The sequence below is a fragment of the Halichoerus grypus genome, chromosome 10, assembly GCF_964656455.1.
Source record: "Halichoerus grypus chromosome 10, mHalGry1.hap1.1, whole genome shotgun sequence".
NCBI lineage: Eukaryota > Metazoa > Chordata > Mammalia > Carnivora > Phocidae > Halichoerus > Halichoerus grypus.
Genome location: NC_135721.1, coordinates 118,153,251 through 118,169,846, shown reverse-complemented (window position 1 = coordinate 118,169,846; position 16,596 = coordinate 118,153,251). Strand labels below are relative to the sequence as shown.

General features: G+C 48.3%; 1 long non-coding RNA gene across 1 annotated transcript in view; it reads left to right on the top strand.

The window, feature by feature from the left end:
* Positions 1-16,596, top strand: part of LOC144379288 (uncharacterized) — a 1,054,371-nt gene that overhangs the window by 948,716 nt on the left and 89,059 nt on the right. The window lies entirely within an intron of this gene.

The window sequence follows — 16,596 nt, the reverse complement described above, 5'->3', positions numbered from 1 at the left end:
GGGTACATCAGGATTTATTACATTTTTCTTTTTTTCCCCATACTGAGGTATAATGGACACATAAAATTGTATACATTTTCAGTGTACAACGTGATGATTGCCACGACCAAGCTAATTAACACATCCATCACCTCACACAGCTATCATTTTTGTGTGGGGGGTGGGGAGGACACTTAATCTACTCACTTAGCAAATCCCAAGTTTACAATATAGTATTCTTAACTATATTTATCATGCTGTACATTAGATCCCCAGGACTTATTCACTTTATAACTGGAAGTTATATTTTTCTGTCCACTTTTGATATCCTTGATATTTTCCATAGTAAAACATTTTAAATAACAGGCCCTTTAGCATTTTCTTGTGCTAAGAGACAGTAGTGGTAATAATTAAATGCTTGAATTTTGGAGTCCATTATCTTAGCTGTGGTTTTAAATCTCAGCTCTGCCACTCTCTGGTGGTTTGACCTTGGTCAAGCCCCTTAACCTCTCTGAAACTCAATTTCCTCTTCTGTAAAGTGGGGATAATCAGAGTACCCTCCCTCCTTGGATTTCTGTGAAGACAGAAAGGGCTTTAAGCCATGTAAAGCACTTAAGCACAATGCCCCCCCCCCCGCCCCCGCATAATAAGCACAGAAATGGTAGCTATTAACGTCTCTCTGACTTTAAAAGTAATCCATGTTCATCAGCCAAAATGTGAGAAAGAACCAAGAGAATGAAAATTGCATGCGATCCCCGGTTCTAGAGACAAGCAGAGGTGTTTTGTGTTTTTTAGAGTATCCTTTCCCCCAGTTTTGGTAAGCATAGATAGAGTGTGGTTTTTTTTAACAAAGAAAAATGGGATCACAGTTTTGTCAAGTTCCCCTTTTTCAGTAACCAGTATGTAGTGAATGTTCTCCCCCGTAGTGAATGTTCTCCCCCAGCACTAAATATCCTTCTACACGCACCATATATCATTGTTTCCTCATCCCACAGTTTTCTTCACCAAGCTTTTGTTTTTGCTCCTTTTTACCCCTTCCTCTGACAGATGTGGAACCTGCGGCTTGGAGAGGGGAAATGTTCTTCCTACAGTCACTCAGCTAGCCGCTAGCAGAGCTGCGACTCAAACGCAGACCCCAGACCGCCAGGAGCGTCCCACTTCAGCCTGAGTCCTTCAGCGCCTCCGGGGGTGGGGGGGGGGGGAGGACGTAGACACTCCCCACCCCCACTCGCGCTTTCTGCTCGGGTCTCTGCTCGGCCCCTGCCCTTTCCTTTGCCGGCAGCCTTAGGCCTTGGGTGCGCGGGAACCCCGCCGGGCAGCCAGCTCGGTCTCCATGGTGATGAGAGAAGTGGCGGGGCTGCGGAGGGGGAGGCCGGCTTCTCTCCTGCTGAGTCGCCATCAGCCCCCTGGCGCCCGGTGTCCCCGACTCTAATTTTATGAAAGTCTAATGAAGCCCGCTGAGCAGGGAGGATGTAAGACCAGAGTTTTTTAGTTTTTGTTTTGTTTTTCTTCCTTCTCTTTGCCCGGTTCTAAAAGGCTCTCCCTTCCTGCCCCCATCCACAACAAAAATCCTTCTGGCTTGTTTAAGAATGAAAACAGTGGCCCCGTACAGAACATCTACTGTGTGCCAAACGCTTTACATATATTATCTCCAGGCCTAAAAACAACCCTCGAGGGAGGCATGAGAGGGAGGGGTGATTATTCTCCATTTTGGAGTTGAGGAAACTGAGCCATTATGTCCCTGTCAAGGTCACACCGCCTTTCATGGAGACAAGACTTCTTCCCCTTACTTGGGGCAGCTCCCAGGAGGACTTGTCACCCTGGGTCCTCACCCTAGCTCTACTTTCCTGGGCCCCCCGAGTCAGATGTCTGCGTATGTACAAGGAAGATGGCTCTAAGCAACAGCCAAAGCACATAGGTGGATGATTTGTCAAAAAATTAGATTTTAAAAAAAGACTTTATTTATTTATTTATTTGAGAGAGAGAGAGAGAGAGAGGGAAAGCACGAACAGGGGGAGGGGCAGAGGGAGAAACAGGCTCCCCGCTGAGCAGGGAGCCCGATGTCATGCCGGGCTTGAACCCAGGACCCCAGGATCATGACCTGAGCTGAAGGCAGATGCTTAACCCACTGAGCCACCCAGGGCCCCCCCAAAATTAGATTATCTTACATAGTTTTGAACACTTGCAGTTCTAACTGCCCCAAATTCCTGAGTCCCCTGGCCCAGACAGGGGTTGCATCTGTGAGGGTGTCAGACAGGAAAGGAGCATTACGATGGAACTCATGTGACTATGGCTTACATTTCCACAAAAACGAAATCTTAAAACCAACTGTCAAGTTTCTGAATAAGCCACCTCCAGATGAGTCCATCAGTGACCCTCCAGTCTCCTTTTCAGTGCTGCCACTGGCCAGGGAAGTGCCCCACTGCTTCAGATCTGACTCTCTACTCTGTATGAGTGACAATGTTTTCAACCCAAGTAACAGAAATCCCCAATTTACATTGGCTTCAACAATAAGCACGTTATCTCAGAGAAATCCAAAGAGAGAGGGCAGGTTAAAGTTCTGGCTGTTTCAGCAGCTAGCAGACATTTACCATTTCTCCATCTCTCCGCTCTGTTAACCTAGTGTCTCAGATTTATTCTCACACTGACTTCTTTCATGGCTGTAAGATGGCTGCAGCAGCTCCAGCCATCACAACTAAGCAAGCTTCCTCCAATGCCTCTTCCTCCTCTGCTCCTCTTCCTCCTCTTTTTTTAGTTTTTATTTTTTGGTCTTTTTCTTATTATTGTAAAATAGTTCAAACATATACATAGGAATAGACTACCCAGGTTTGTAAAATCTTAACATTATGCCATATTTACTTCCTAGAGTTTCTTCTAGTTCTATGAATTTTCATACATGTGTAACTATAGGTAAGCAGGACCACATTAAGGATTAGAATATGTCCATCATCCGTGCACACTCTCTTCTGTTATCCCAGCTCAACATGGCTGAAAGCATAAGGAAAATACAGTATCTCTGCAGGAATTCCAAGGTGGGTCGATCAAGAGTTGTTGAATTCAGGGGCTGGTTTTTTCCATCTTTCTACTCTGTGGTCCTTAGGATGTTGACTTTTACCAGAGGAAAGTGCATTGGGTTTGGAGCTGGTGGACCTGGCTCTATTGTTCCAGCTAGGCTACCCACTCTGTAACTCTGATCAAGCTCTTCGACCCTTCTGAAATTTATCCTTATTTAAAGATGGGGAAACAGTGCCCATTATGTGGTGTGTCCTGGGGATTAAATGAGGTAAAGTGTGAATCAATTTGCACGGAGAAGTTGCTCAGTGCCTAGTCTTAATTCAGCCTTCATCACTAACTGGCTGGAGAGTCCTGGAGCCCCCAGAAAAACACACCAGGGGCACCACAAACGGAGCTCTCTGTCCTCTGAGCTTTGGGTTTGGGCTGGATACGTGTGAGAGAGAGGGGAATCCATGGCTCACATCGACTCCTTTTGTGGTGCTGTGAGCAGTGACCACTTCCCACACAGCAAAGCAATCAAGAGCATGGGCTGGGAAACTTATAGGCCTGGGCCTGAGTCCCAGCTCACCTGCCACCTGCTCAATGCGTGAGTTTGAGCCGGTAGCCTAACCTGGCCGGACCTCAGCTTCCTCGTTTGTCCCCACTTGATCCTCAAGCACAGGTCCTTCATGGAGATCCAACCTCAAGGTGCAGAATCTAAAAGGCAATCAGACACTGCACCGTGTGGATAACCCCTTGGGAGGGTGTCTCCCCTACCTTGTCATGCTAAAAATGTGTCTGTCTCTTGAGCTTCGGCCTCATAAAAGGGCCCCTTTGGGTACCCTGCTCCGGGAGAACGTGGGCAGATCCTCCTCACGGTAGTTTTGCCACTGCTGTACTTTCTGCAGTCCCCAGAGCAGATCACAAGATATATTTAATGGTAAACAAATGAAAGAAGGGTCAGAATCCAGAGCATAAATTCCAGACGGTAAGTGTTTGGAGCCTGAGGAGGGCAAGTGCAACCTGAGCTGACAATCTTGCAAGGCTTCCAGGAGGAGGTGATCTTGGCCCTGGGGTGGCAGCCCACCTGGGTGTGGGGCTGGTAGAAGGCTCGCTGCTCACACTGAAGCCATTGGCTTTGCGCAAGGGATAGTTTCTGCAAAGAGCTAAAGTCTGAGAATGCAAAACGGAAAGAAGAATTGCTCTCCCAGGGGGGAAACGGGAGAGAGTGTTGCTCTTACTTCTTCCCCTCTGAAGAGCTTCACCTCTGTTACAACATCGGCTCTAGCAGGCTGGGCCTCCTCCAGCTCGAGGGAGGATCACAGGAAGTCAAGCAACATGCTGTTGCCAAATGGCCAAGGGCCTCCAACATCCAAGGCCAATTCCCCTCAGCCTCATTAGGAAATCAGAATGTGTGCTCAGCCAGCCCCAGGGTCCAAAGAGGGTCCCAGAGAGAACTGTTGCATGGCTCCCTGCCTGGTCCTGCCCAGGGGTGGTCAGAACACAGGGCTGGAGACACAGTCAGGCTGGGACTAGAGGGGGCCAGTGAGGAAGTGCCCCTCTGGACTCCAGGCTCCTCATCCATAAGAACAGCCTCCATCTTTGGAGGGCTTAAATCGTGCCAGAGACAAAGCCAAGCCTTTGGCTAACATTGTCTTTTAATCCTCACCCATCCTGGAAGGTAGGTCTCATTGGCTCCATTTCACAGATGAGAAGATTGAGGCTCAGAGCAGTTAAACAGCTCTCCCAAGGCCACGCAACTGAGAAGTGGCAAAGGGATGTTGAAGGCTTCAGAATGAAGGGAGGGGGGCATCCTGCTGGGTTGTGTGATGGGGTGACTAAGGAATGCCAGGACCCCTGGAGAAACATGTCCCCTGTGCAGGCACCTGCCATGGATAGGTGTTGGGGTTGGGCAGACCAGGTGGAGGGAACGGCTCCAGCAAAGGCACTGAGGTTGAAAATCCCCCCCCGGGGCTACAGTGTGGACTGCAAGGGGGAAGGTGCTGGGGAGGGCCATGGGGTCATGGTGTGGTCTTGTTCTTGGAGACCAGTGACCGCCCAAGTTTTTCAAGTATGAAGGTCCTCCCATGACAGTAGTTAGATCTGCAGCTGGTAGACTGAGGAAAACCACTGGAAATTCAGCAACCCTTTAAAATGAATTTGCATTTTTCTAGCTTCCAATTTGCAGGCATTTGAAATAAGGAAGCCAGGGGGGCATATTTGATGATATTTGATCTTTTGGCTAAGGGACCTCTGAATGCCCAAAACTTGCCCTGCCTGTTCCCTGCCCCCTGGGCCTCACTACACCTGGGAGCTGAACCCAGAGACTGTCGTGCTCAGAAACAAAGCATTGATTCATTGTCAGCTGGGCCAGTGGCCAGTGGCTGAGCTGGGCAGGAGCACAGAAGGCGGTGGGATGGGCCTCTCCCCCACTCTCCAGTCCTCCTCGCAGCCTCCGGCTGACCTCTGTGCAGCATAGGGGAGAAATCCCAAGGATGACTGGCTTGGCTGGAGGGAGAGAGGGAGAGAGTTTGGGAGTACTTACTGGTCACATAGCACGATTTGAAGAACAGAAAAAGGGAACCTGGATGTGTGTGGCCCTTTAGCCACAGTCGCTAGGAAACAAGGGCTTACCTGTGTCCTAGATCCAGCCAACCAGAGCAGCAATTCCAAATTCCTAGGGGTGGGGGAAGGACCAGAGAGCAGAGAGGCAGGTGGAGGTGAATGTTTCTTCCCCCCAACTGGGGATGTGTGCCAGCCCCCAGACAATGCTTCATGGCTACGTGGGTTTGCAGACCCTTGGGAAGACTTGAGAGCTTCTGTCCCCACCCCCACTGCAAGCCGGGGGGCCAGGACTTCCTTGGTGACAGTTGGAACCATTAAGCATTTTGAGCAGAGATGCGCATTTGTTATTAGGTAACGTTTATGGGGCACTAACCGTATGCAAACAAAACACAATGCTACCTGTGCCTCTCAATTAATTGTTTTAAAAGTTTTTATTTATTTATTTGTCAGAGAGAGAGAGAGTGAGCACAAGCAGGGGGAGCGGCAGGCAGAGGGAGAGGCAGACTCCCCGCAGAGCAGGGAGCCCGATGCGGGGCTCGATCCCAGGACCCCGGGATCATGACCTGAGCCCAAGGCAGACGCTTAACTGAAGGCAGATGCTTAACGGGCCGAGCCACCCAGGCGTCCTGCCTCTCAATTAATTTTAATAAAGTTCACTCTGCCTTCATGGTAGAGGCCTGGAGAACTTCCCATGATTCCATAAGTCAAACTTTTATCCTTTCCATAAATTCCTTTTCTGCTCCAGTTAGCCGCAGTTGGCTTTCTGTTGCTTGCAGTTAGGAACCGGCTTCGTGCAATGTGTGTGGGTCTGTGTGTCTGTGTGTCTGTGTGTCTGCGCGGGCGTGCACGAGCATGCGCATGTGGCCGGCGGGAACTGAGGGGGCCACGGCAATAAGTACCTCCCAGGACGGCATCCTGGGGTCTGTCCCCAGATGTCTGTAGTCTGTAGGTGGAGGCTTCTTTTCTGAGAGAAAAGACAGACAAGCATTTACAAAATGTTTCTATGTACCAGATATCATTTAATTCTTTCCGCCAAGGAAGGGGGTAACATCCACTTTCACAGCTAAGACACTGAGGGTCAGGAAGGTCTGCAAGCCTCAGAGCTACTAACCGGTGGAGCTGAGGCCAAGTCCAAACTCTGGCCTCCTCCCACAAAGCCCCCTTCCTGCCCCTGGAAGCTCCCACAGGTAGCCTGAGGACTAAGCGGCCAGGAGGTAGCCAGGTGGGGGCTGACAGAGCTCTGTGACGATGTCTAAAGGCCCAGAGAAAACCCTGGCCACAGCGCCCCCCCTGCCTCACAGCACATCAGTGGATTCTGACCTGGGCCATCCTTGGCCTCTGAAAGAGATGAGTCCAGGAGGCTCCTAGAGAGCCCGCCGGCCATCAAGAGCCTACTGTGCACCTTGTCCTGTGCTGTACGTTCCCCAAGGAGTGAACAACACGGGGCTTCTGCCTGGAACTTGCTGGCAATGCCCCTGGGAATGAGATGACTACTGTAAAATGTGGTCGCCCTTGCTGAGCTCCTACTGTGTGCTGGGCCAGGGCTGGCACTCTGACTCTTCCTGGGGCACAGTTGTTGATGACTGGGAACGCTCAGTCTCTGCTCAAGCCCTGTCTGCTCGAGTCTGGCTTTGCCAACTCGGCTTCTTCCGTCTCCTGCCATCTGAGGAGGGGGCTGCAGGGTTTTCTTGGGTTCTGGATGGCAGAATGAGGAAGAAGAGGGTGGGGAAAGACCAAGGTCCTAGGGCTAGCTCTGGGGGACAGATCTGTAATCTGCATGTGAACAATGGGGATTCTTACCTATTTTGTTCCCTGATTTATCCCAAGGATGGCTTCTGGCACATAGTAGGTGTTCAGTAAATGCCTGTTGGTTGGATGAAGGGAGTTTAAAGAAGGAGAAGCCCCAGAGAGCTGGTAGTGATGGAGGCGAGGGAAGTGGCTGGCTGAAGAGAAATATTAGCCAGGGTTTTGTAGACTGTGCATATTCCCTTCAGGATGCTCTAAATCACAGTGAAGAACTTGAGTCGTTTTAAAATTATTTGGGGCATGGTGGGTGTGTGAGCCTGTGACTTCCACATGCCATGCGGTGGGACCAGTAGGCTCATACATCCATCAGCTGGATTTTCACAACAATCTTTCTAAACATTACTGAGCACTTAAATGGTGCCAGGTATGTTCTAAGTTCTTTGTACATGCATACATGCACATATACACAGACAACATCCTGATGACGTAGGCACCATCTTTATCCCCATGTTACAGAGGAAGACATGGAGGCACAGAGAGGTTGAGTAACTGGCCCAGGGACACACAGTTGGTAAGTGATGAAATGGCCCTCTGGTGGGCCTTACACTCCTCTATCAAAGCCCAGGCAACAGAGGACGGGCGAGCGGGCTCTGAGGGGCAGGCTACCCTGAACGGGGCTTCTGAGTCTGAATTTCTGTCCCTCCGTCCAGTCTCCTGCCTTGTCGGCCCGGGGAAGAAAAATAAACATTGACAGGACGAGACTCAGGGTTCATCTGGGGGCTGCTGTTTTCCCAGGTGTGAAGTGGCTGCTCCTCCCCGGCTTCCCCAAGCCAGCGCTGGACTCCAGTGGTTCCAAAGAGCCGGGACAAAGTGTGGTCATCGTGGGAAAATTAGCAAACACAGGAGCAAAAGAAAATACAGATGAGCTGGAAGCCCTCTACTCAGAGAGACTCCTGGACGCCATTTATGATGCTTATCTGGCAGTTTGTCTTTCTGCCATGTGTGCAGGCGTGTACGCAATACACACACATACACACACACATACACACACACACAGAGGCTCATTCACAGTTGTAGAACATGAGCATTCATTGGACAATAGGGCGAATGTTATTCCATCCCATTAAATGTTCTCGCACGACGCATTTTTCTTTAGCTCTCATGTTGCTGGTTTATTTTAATTTACAAGGGTATTATACGCCGCACCTCTTGCAGTTTGTGTTTTGTGATTGAGATATAACTTGCATACAGTAAAAATCACCTTTTCTGGTGTTTACATCTGAATTTTGAGAGACTCGCAGCCGTGTAATCACCACCGTAATCAATGTCTAGAAGAGTTCATCCCAAACAAGTTCCCTGTACCTATTTGGAGTCGGCCCCTCCCAACGCCCCAGTGCCTGGGGACCACTGATGTTTAATTTTCCTATAAATTTGCCTTCTCTGGAACGTCATATAAAAGGGACCATAGAGTATGCAGCCTCTGAGTCTGGTTTCTCTCACTCTACACAGTGCATTGAGGTTAACCAGGAGCTGCGCCTATCAGCGGTGTTTCTTTTTATAGCTGAGTAATAATCCACCGTATGGATGTACCACAGTTTGTTTACCCATTCACCAGTTGAAGGAATCTGGCTTGCTTCCAGCTTTTGGTGATTATGACTACAGCTGCTATAAACATTCATGGACAGGCTTTTGTGTAAACTTATGCTTTTATTTCTCTTGTGGAAACTCCTTGGGGCAGGATTGCTGGATCCTATGGTATGAGCCTAAACATATGCAACGTATTTTTTGGACTACGTAAAAAAAGGAAATGCATTTTATTTGTGTTTTTTGATATTGTTATAGCAACTCAAATAATAAACAACTAACCGCTTACTATAAATCCTTCCTCCTTTGTAATGTATGTATGTACATCCTCTAGATCATATGGAGGGGATTATACTACGTATGTGGCTCTATAGTCTGCTTTTTTCAGTATTTCCATGTTATCATGTTAAAATCTACCACATCTTTTTGGATTGCAACACAATGATCCATTGTATGGATATACAAAAATGTATTTAAACAATCCCCTCTTGTTGGATATACAAGTAGATTGTTTTTATTTTTTGGTTCTTATAAACAACATCCTAGAACTAAGTATTTTTTCACATTTACAGTTATTACTTTAGGATAAATTCCTAGATGTGGACTTGCTGACATGTTGCATTTTACTTTTTCCTTAACATTTTTTTTTCTTATGCATTTATGGAAAGCTGATATTCAGCACAACCTGCATTGCCAATCCAGGAGGAAAAGATGGTCTATCTAATAAACAAGGCTGGACTGATTGGCCATTCATATGGAAGAAAATGGAAATGATTCTCTACCTCATACCATACACTAAAAATCTATACCAGATGGATTAAGGATTTAAATGTAAATGGTAAAACCTACAACTTTAGAATAAAATATGGGGCAGCCTCCTTACAGAAAGAGCCTTAATGAAACCTTTTAAACATATCATACAAAAAAATTTAAACCTAAAGGAAATATTTGGTAAGTTTGACTATATTAAAATTGAAAACTTCCTTTCATCAAGAACCCCAGTAAGAATGAAAAACCCAGGGCTGCGTGGGTGGCTCAGTCGGTTAAGCATCTGACTCTTGGTTTGAGCTCAGGTCATGATCTCATGGGTCTTGGGATTGAGCCCTGTGTTGGGCTCCCCATACAGTGGGGAGTCTGCTGGAAAGTTTCTCTGCCTCTGCCCCTCCCCTCACTCATGTGCATGTGCATGCTCTCTCTCTCTTTCTCTCAAATAAATAAATAAATCTTAAAAAAAAAAAAAAAAAGAATGAAAAGACCAGTCATAATCTGCAGGAAGGTATTTGCAACACACATAACTAACCAGAGTAGCATCCAGAATATATAAAAACACTTATGAATCAAAGAGACTAAGAACAGAAAATGAACAAAAAAACATGGACAGAAATTCCATAAAAGACGAAATATTTATCACTGCTTTTCAAACTGCACATACATGCCTTTGTATCTGTGGTACATTCCACAATAAAAACGAAAAAAAAATCCGTAATCATTTTTATTTACTGTAAGAGCAACACATTATCATACCAACATTAACTTCTTAGTTTTGATAAATGTGCTATGATTGTGTAAGACGCTATCATTGGGGGAACTGAGGTGAAGTGTATATTGGAATTCTTTATATTGTCTTTGCAACTCTTTTGCAAAACCTAAAATTATTTCAAAATTAAAAAAAATTTTTTTAAAGTACTACAGAAGCCAGACCATGCAGAGCCTTGGAGGCTATCTGAAGGGTTTGGATTCTGTTCTGTGAGCAATGGGGTCACTGGAGAGTTTTCAAAAGGTGGGGCAGGGTCCAATGGATGTGAAAAGACAAAACACAGCTTCTTAAGAATCTCAAATATTGTCAGAGATGTGGAGGCAGAGTTTCCCTTTGGCCAGATGGTGACTGCCTTGACCACGGGCCCCGCGATCTCCATGACCGGGGACACGTGGAGGAGAGCCAGGGAGAACACAGCATCCATTGATCAGAGTGGACATCGGGTGGGGAGGGAGAGCCCCACAGCCAGTCATCACGGGGCCCTGGGGGAGATGGGGAGGAAACGGGAAGGCCAGAGGCTTGCAGGGGTTGGTGGTGGTTGGGAGGGAGGCCTGGGAACTGAGCGGGCAGGCCCCCAACCTCGAGCTTCCTGTGTCCCTCAGCCAAGACCTAAGGCTGCTTGCTCCTCACCTGCTCCCGCCCCCTGTACCTCAGCATTCAGCAAGTGGCCTCTTCCTCCTTTGCCTCTCTCCTGGTGCTCAGGCATACACACAGTCCTCTTCCCCCTCTCCCCCCTCCCTTCTTCTCAGCACCCAGAAAAGGCCAGGTCCTCCCCTTTTCTGAATTTTTTGGTCTTCTCAGTTCACAAAATTCTCCATCAGAAAATCAGATAAACCTTCTCTTTGATCCCACGCTTCCCTCCAGCTACTGCCCTTCCTCCCCTCTTCAGCCAAACCTCCTCAAAGCCCCATTTGTCTCCAAGGGTCAGACTCCCACTTCCTGCCCTCAGGCCACCCGCCCCCCTCAGCCCCTGGAACCTCCTACCCCACAGATAAGAGCAACACCTTTCCCTTGGCCTACCCATCCCTGTGCCCTGCTTTCTCTCTTTCCGTAACACTCCTCACCCCTGGAGGTGTTACGCACTTACCTGCTTCTTGTCTGTCTCCCTCACAAGATTATAAGGCCAGTGTTACCTGCGGAACTGTGTGTCTGTCCACCCCTACCCCTGCTGCCAAATTCATATGTTGTGGTCCTAAGACCACAGAATGTGTCCTTATTTTGAGATATGGTATTTATAGAGGTAAAGCAGTTGAAATGAGATCATTACAGTGGGCCCTAATCCAGTATGACTGGTGTCCTCACGAAGTGGGGAAATTTGGACACACATATACACAGGAGAATGCCATGTGAACATGAAGATGGCCAATCACAAGCCAATGGTCTAGAACAGACCATTCCCTCTCCTCCCTCAGGAGGAACCAACCAGGTTGACACCTTGATTTCAGACTCTTAGCTTCCAGAACTGTAAGAAAATAAATTGTTGTTGTTTCGGTTCTCCAGTCTCCAGTCCTTGGTTATGGCAGCCCTACAGACTCATCTCGCTGATGACAGCAGGAACTTTGCTCTGCTCACGCCCCTGCTTCCAGTGCCAAGAACAATGCCTGGCGCGCAGTAGGAACTCAGTCAAAATATTTGTTATTTGAAGGAATGAAAGAACTTTTTCCAAACTCAGTGGGCGCTCCTTTTGGCCACCTGATAATTATTTGTTTTAAATATATTCCTTAGATGAGGAGAAACATGTAAGCTACAAACGGATAGACGGTGAAAAGCATATCCTCTCAGAGATGTTCCGTGAAAGACGCACCATGTGCTCAGGTAGATGGGTGACCTGTCAAAGACTTCCACAAACCAAACATACCGCCGGGCACTTACGTTCTTACTTTCTTCACCTTGCAGAAGCCAGCCTCCAAGGTGATCCCCAGTGACCCCAGCCTCCATGTGGAGGCCCCTCCCACACGTAATAGGACTATGATTGGATAGGGAGGAAATAACAGTGTGTGACTTCCCAGGTTAGGCCATAAGACATGGCTTGCACACTCTCAGGTCACTGGCTCTGGGTGAAGCCAGCCGCCATGTTGTGAGGCCGCTCAGCCAGCCCTGGGGAGGGGCCCACAGGATGGGGAACTGAGGCCTCCTTCCAACAGCCAGCGCCATTCATCAGCCGCTTAAGCAAGAGGCCTTGGAAGCGGATCTGTCAGCCCCAATCAAGCCTTCAGGTGACCGTAGCCCCGGTCAACACCCTGACTGCGACCTCACGAGAGGCTCTGAGCCAGAATGGTGCAACCTCGCCGTTCCTGAATTCCTGACCCACGGAAACTGAGCAACAATCAATGTTCCTTGTTGCTGTAAGCCGCTGAGTTGTGGAGTCATCAGTTACCCAGCAATGTATAAGGAGCACAACCTTGAAGACAGCTCCACGTGCGTGCGCTGAGAGCGCTGTCCGTCGGTTTAGCACCTGGCTAAGTTCCCACGCACATATTTTAGCCCTTGATTGAATGGGTCTCTGAGCAGACTTACCACTGCCTGTCTCTCTCCCCTCAAACCATCCATGGCTTCCTCCAACTTGCTCCTCATTCTCCTGGGGGCCTAGACAACTCCTTCTCTGGCTCCTTGGTGGGCTTCTATTCCACCCCTAAAACCCTGGGGTTTCCTGAGGTTCCATCCTGGGCTCCCTTCCCTTTCCACTCAACAATCATGAGTCAACTCAAATGACCAGTGGGTCAAAGCTCTCCCACCCCTCATTATGCTGCCAGCTCCCCAACCCCCTCCCAGCTCGGATCTCTCTAGAGCCCCCGTTTGTCATCCCCTGGACAGGGACAGCCCCCAGGACCCTCAAGCTCAGAGCTGCAAACTAAATGTATCTTCTCCCCAGTCTTGCTCCATCTAAGAGGTGACATCCCACCAGGAACCTGATGCCATCCTGGGCCTCGTTTTCCCCCAATGTTAGCAACCACACCAGCCCTGTGGATTTTGCCTCCTGGTTAATTCATTTAGTATTTCTTGTCTTCTTTTCACCCCTCCCACACCCTCCCACGGCAGCCCCTGCCACCATCTCCTGCCACCTAGACCACTGTAGCAGCCTCCTCACTGTTCTTCCTGCTGCCATCTACTTCTGTTCTCCACAAATCATTCTCCGCAGTCAGAAGGAATTTTAAAATCTAAATTTGGCTGTGCTCACTCCTCTGCTTAAAACGTGCTTCCTATACTTTACAAAAAGAAGGAAAAAGAAAAGTTTCAGTTTCATGTAGGTTCCTCCTGCTGTAAGTTGCTCCAGCCTCATCTCTCTCCTGCCTCAGGACCTTTGCACTTGCTGTTTCCTCTTCCTAGAATTTGCTTCACTCAGTTATTCATGACTCACTACCTTGCTTCATTTAAGTCTCTACTAATGGCTATTTTCTCCAAGAGGTCTTCCCTGGCTGCCCTTCACAGAATAGGAACCCCCAGCCCCTTGCCCTGATTTATATTCCTCCTCTGCACTTGTCACTTTATTCATGTTATGCATTTATTTGCTTATTGGTTTGTCTTTTTCTCTCTTTCCCACTAAAATGGAAGGTCCATGAGGGCAAAAATTTTGTCTGCTTTGTTCAACGTGCCCAAACCCAGTGCCTGAATAGGGTCTGGCGTGCAGTAAGCACTCAACAGATGTAATCAGTGAATGAAATTGCTTTACATTTGGGGCTCCAGCAACACTGAACTGCTATTGGCTGCCCACACACACTATGCTGTTTCTTGCCGCCAAGCCTTTGCTCATGCTGACCCACCTGTGTGGAGGCCCTTCCTTCTTGGCATAAATATTTCCTATGACTCCTTAAAGGTTCTGCTTGGGTTATCACCTCCTCCAGGCAGCCTTCCCTGATCACTGCCCCCCTTTGCCTGGAGTAAGTACTCTTTCCAGGTGGGCTCCTGCAGTACCTTGGACAAGTCAATTGCAGTCTATCATCATGTTTTTGAAGGACATATTTGTTGTTTCTTTGCTTGCTTGCGTGTTGTGAGCACCTTGGAAGCAATCCTTTTCTCTGCTAAATCCTTAGCATGTAGGCTGGGATAGTCAGTGCTGAGTGAATGTTTTTATGAATGAATGAATGAATGAATAAACAAATGAACGAATGAGTCAGCTCGGGTCTAGCCATAAAACTCGCTCTGTGACCCTGAGAAAGTCCGTGTCCCTCTCCAGACAGGGAGTCCCCAGTTGTTCTCATCAGTGTAACCAGGTGTCTCACCAACCAGCTGTGTTTATTAAAAATACAATTTCTGGTCTCAGCCCTGGGGGTTCTGATCCTGGTGAAGAGGGGATGTCTGCATGAAATGCACCCCATGGGCCATTCTGATGCGGCAGCAGTGAGACACCAGGGCTTCCAGACCCCTTCTTGCTCTGCAGACCTGAGATTCTGTTTTGACAAGAAACCAGATGGGGAAAGTGGTGCTTGATGGCCCCTGGAGGGCTGGGGGTGGGGGTAAGACAGGCACAGAGAAGGCAGCTGCCCCCTTTCCAATCAGGGCTGTAGACTGAAAGGGGGAGAAAGACAAGCACAGCTGCAAAGGACAATTGAGCTCTTTCATGGCCAAGTTCTCCTCCGCTCGACCCCGCCCCCTCCCTGTTGCCACCCCCACAGCACCATCTGTTCAGTTTCTTCACCCTGCCCAGACCCCATCACCCTAGGTAGAGGCCCAGGGTGTACTCTGGTGGCCCTGGATCCCTGAAGCGGGGCCACAGAGGGAAGGGGCCATCACCTTGAGAAAGGAGGGAGAGAGAACAAGCATTTTGGGGAAGGAGACATCCGTGCTGGGACTCCCAGGGATGGGGCTAACTCAGGCTATGCTGTGGCCTTGGGGGCAGGGTGGCTTGGGGAGCCCTGCTTCCTATTTTTTGGCAGCTCTGTCACTCCAAGGTGGTGTGGGGACATTCCACTCATCCTCGGAACCCCCCCCCTGCCTTCGCTGTGGCAGCTCTGATGGTGTTATAAAGGGGCCTGTCCAGTTCCTGCCATTCCCAGCACTCAGATTTTGGGGTAGATCCCTGGGCTAGGGGTCAGGATGATGGGTTCTAATCCTGACTCTGCCATGGACATGCTGTGTGGTCTCGGAGAAGACTGTTGCCCTCTCTGGGCATCTTTGCAAGGCAGGTGGGGTCAGAATGGAGGACGTCTAAGACAGCCTCACTTAATTACCCTGTCCTTGCAAAGCATAGCAAGAGTATCTACTATCAACATGACTTACGAGTCTTGATGTTGACCTTGATCACCGGGCTGAAGTAGTGTTTGTCAGGGTTATACACTGTAAAATTGATTTTCCCTCCTTTCCATACTGTGCTCTTTGGAAGGAAGTTCACTTTAAGACTGGGGCGTTATGCTCCATCTCCTCAAAGGCGAAGTATCTGCATAAATTATTTGGAATTCTTCTGCATGGGAAATTTGTTCTCTCCCACTTAGTTATTCACTCATATTTATATCAGTGTAATACTTCCATTTTTTTTCTTGCTCAAATTGTTGCAGCTTTGGTCATTAGAAGCTCTTTCTGTGAGTTCCTGTGTCTCTTTGACCTACTTCCATCATTGTGGTTTTGTCTGTTAGTTGTTTGGCACTTCCTTACTTTCTCCAGGCTCATCTTGTGTATTTCCTACCCTGGTCCTAGAATCAGCTATTTCCCCCCTCTGATTTCTTTTATTGGAGAATGGTGTTAGAAGATGTGGGTGCTAGATGTGCTCATTGCTGCTGGGGTATGATTGCTTGTAAGCTCCTTCAGCTGATGGACCAAGGCAATATATGTGTATATACTGACTTCTGTACACACATATCTTTAAATGTTTCTATATGTGTCTATCAATCTACCAATCTTCATCTATATCTATATTAAACTAAGCATGAGTTCATACTGTCCCTGGCTCTAACCCATTACCGCAGAGATCATTCTACTTCCTGCTTGTCTGTAAGCTCTCACTCCAGCAGTGAGAAACCGCATCATTCTTCCTTTGATGATCAAATTGTCTGAACTTTGGTAAGTGGAAGCCCCTTTAAGTTGGATCCTTTCACTCGACCTCACCATTCTTGAGTGCTTCCTTGCTTTTTGACACGAGATATTTCCAGTTCAGGCACTTTCCCTACCTAATCCTGGAATCAGTCTCTTCTCTAAGGATGTGGGTTTTACTTAGTGGAGACTGGTATTTAGGAACCAAGATCTGGGCACCGGGTGTG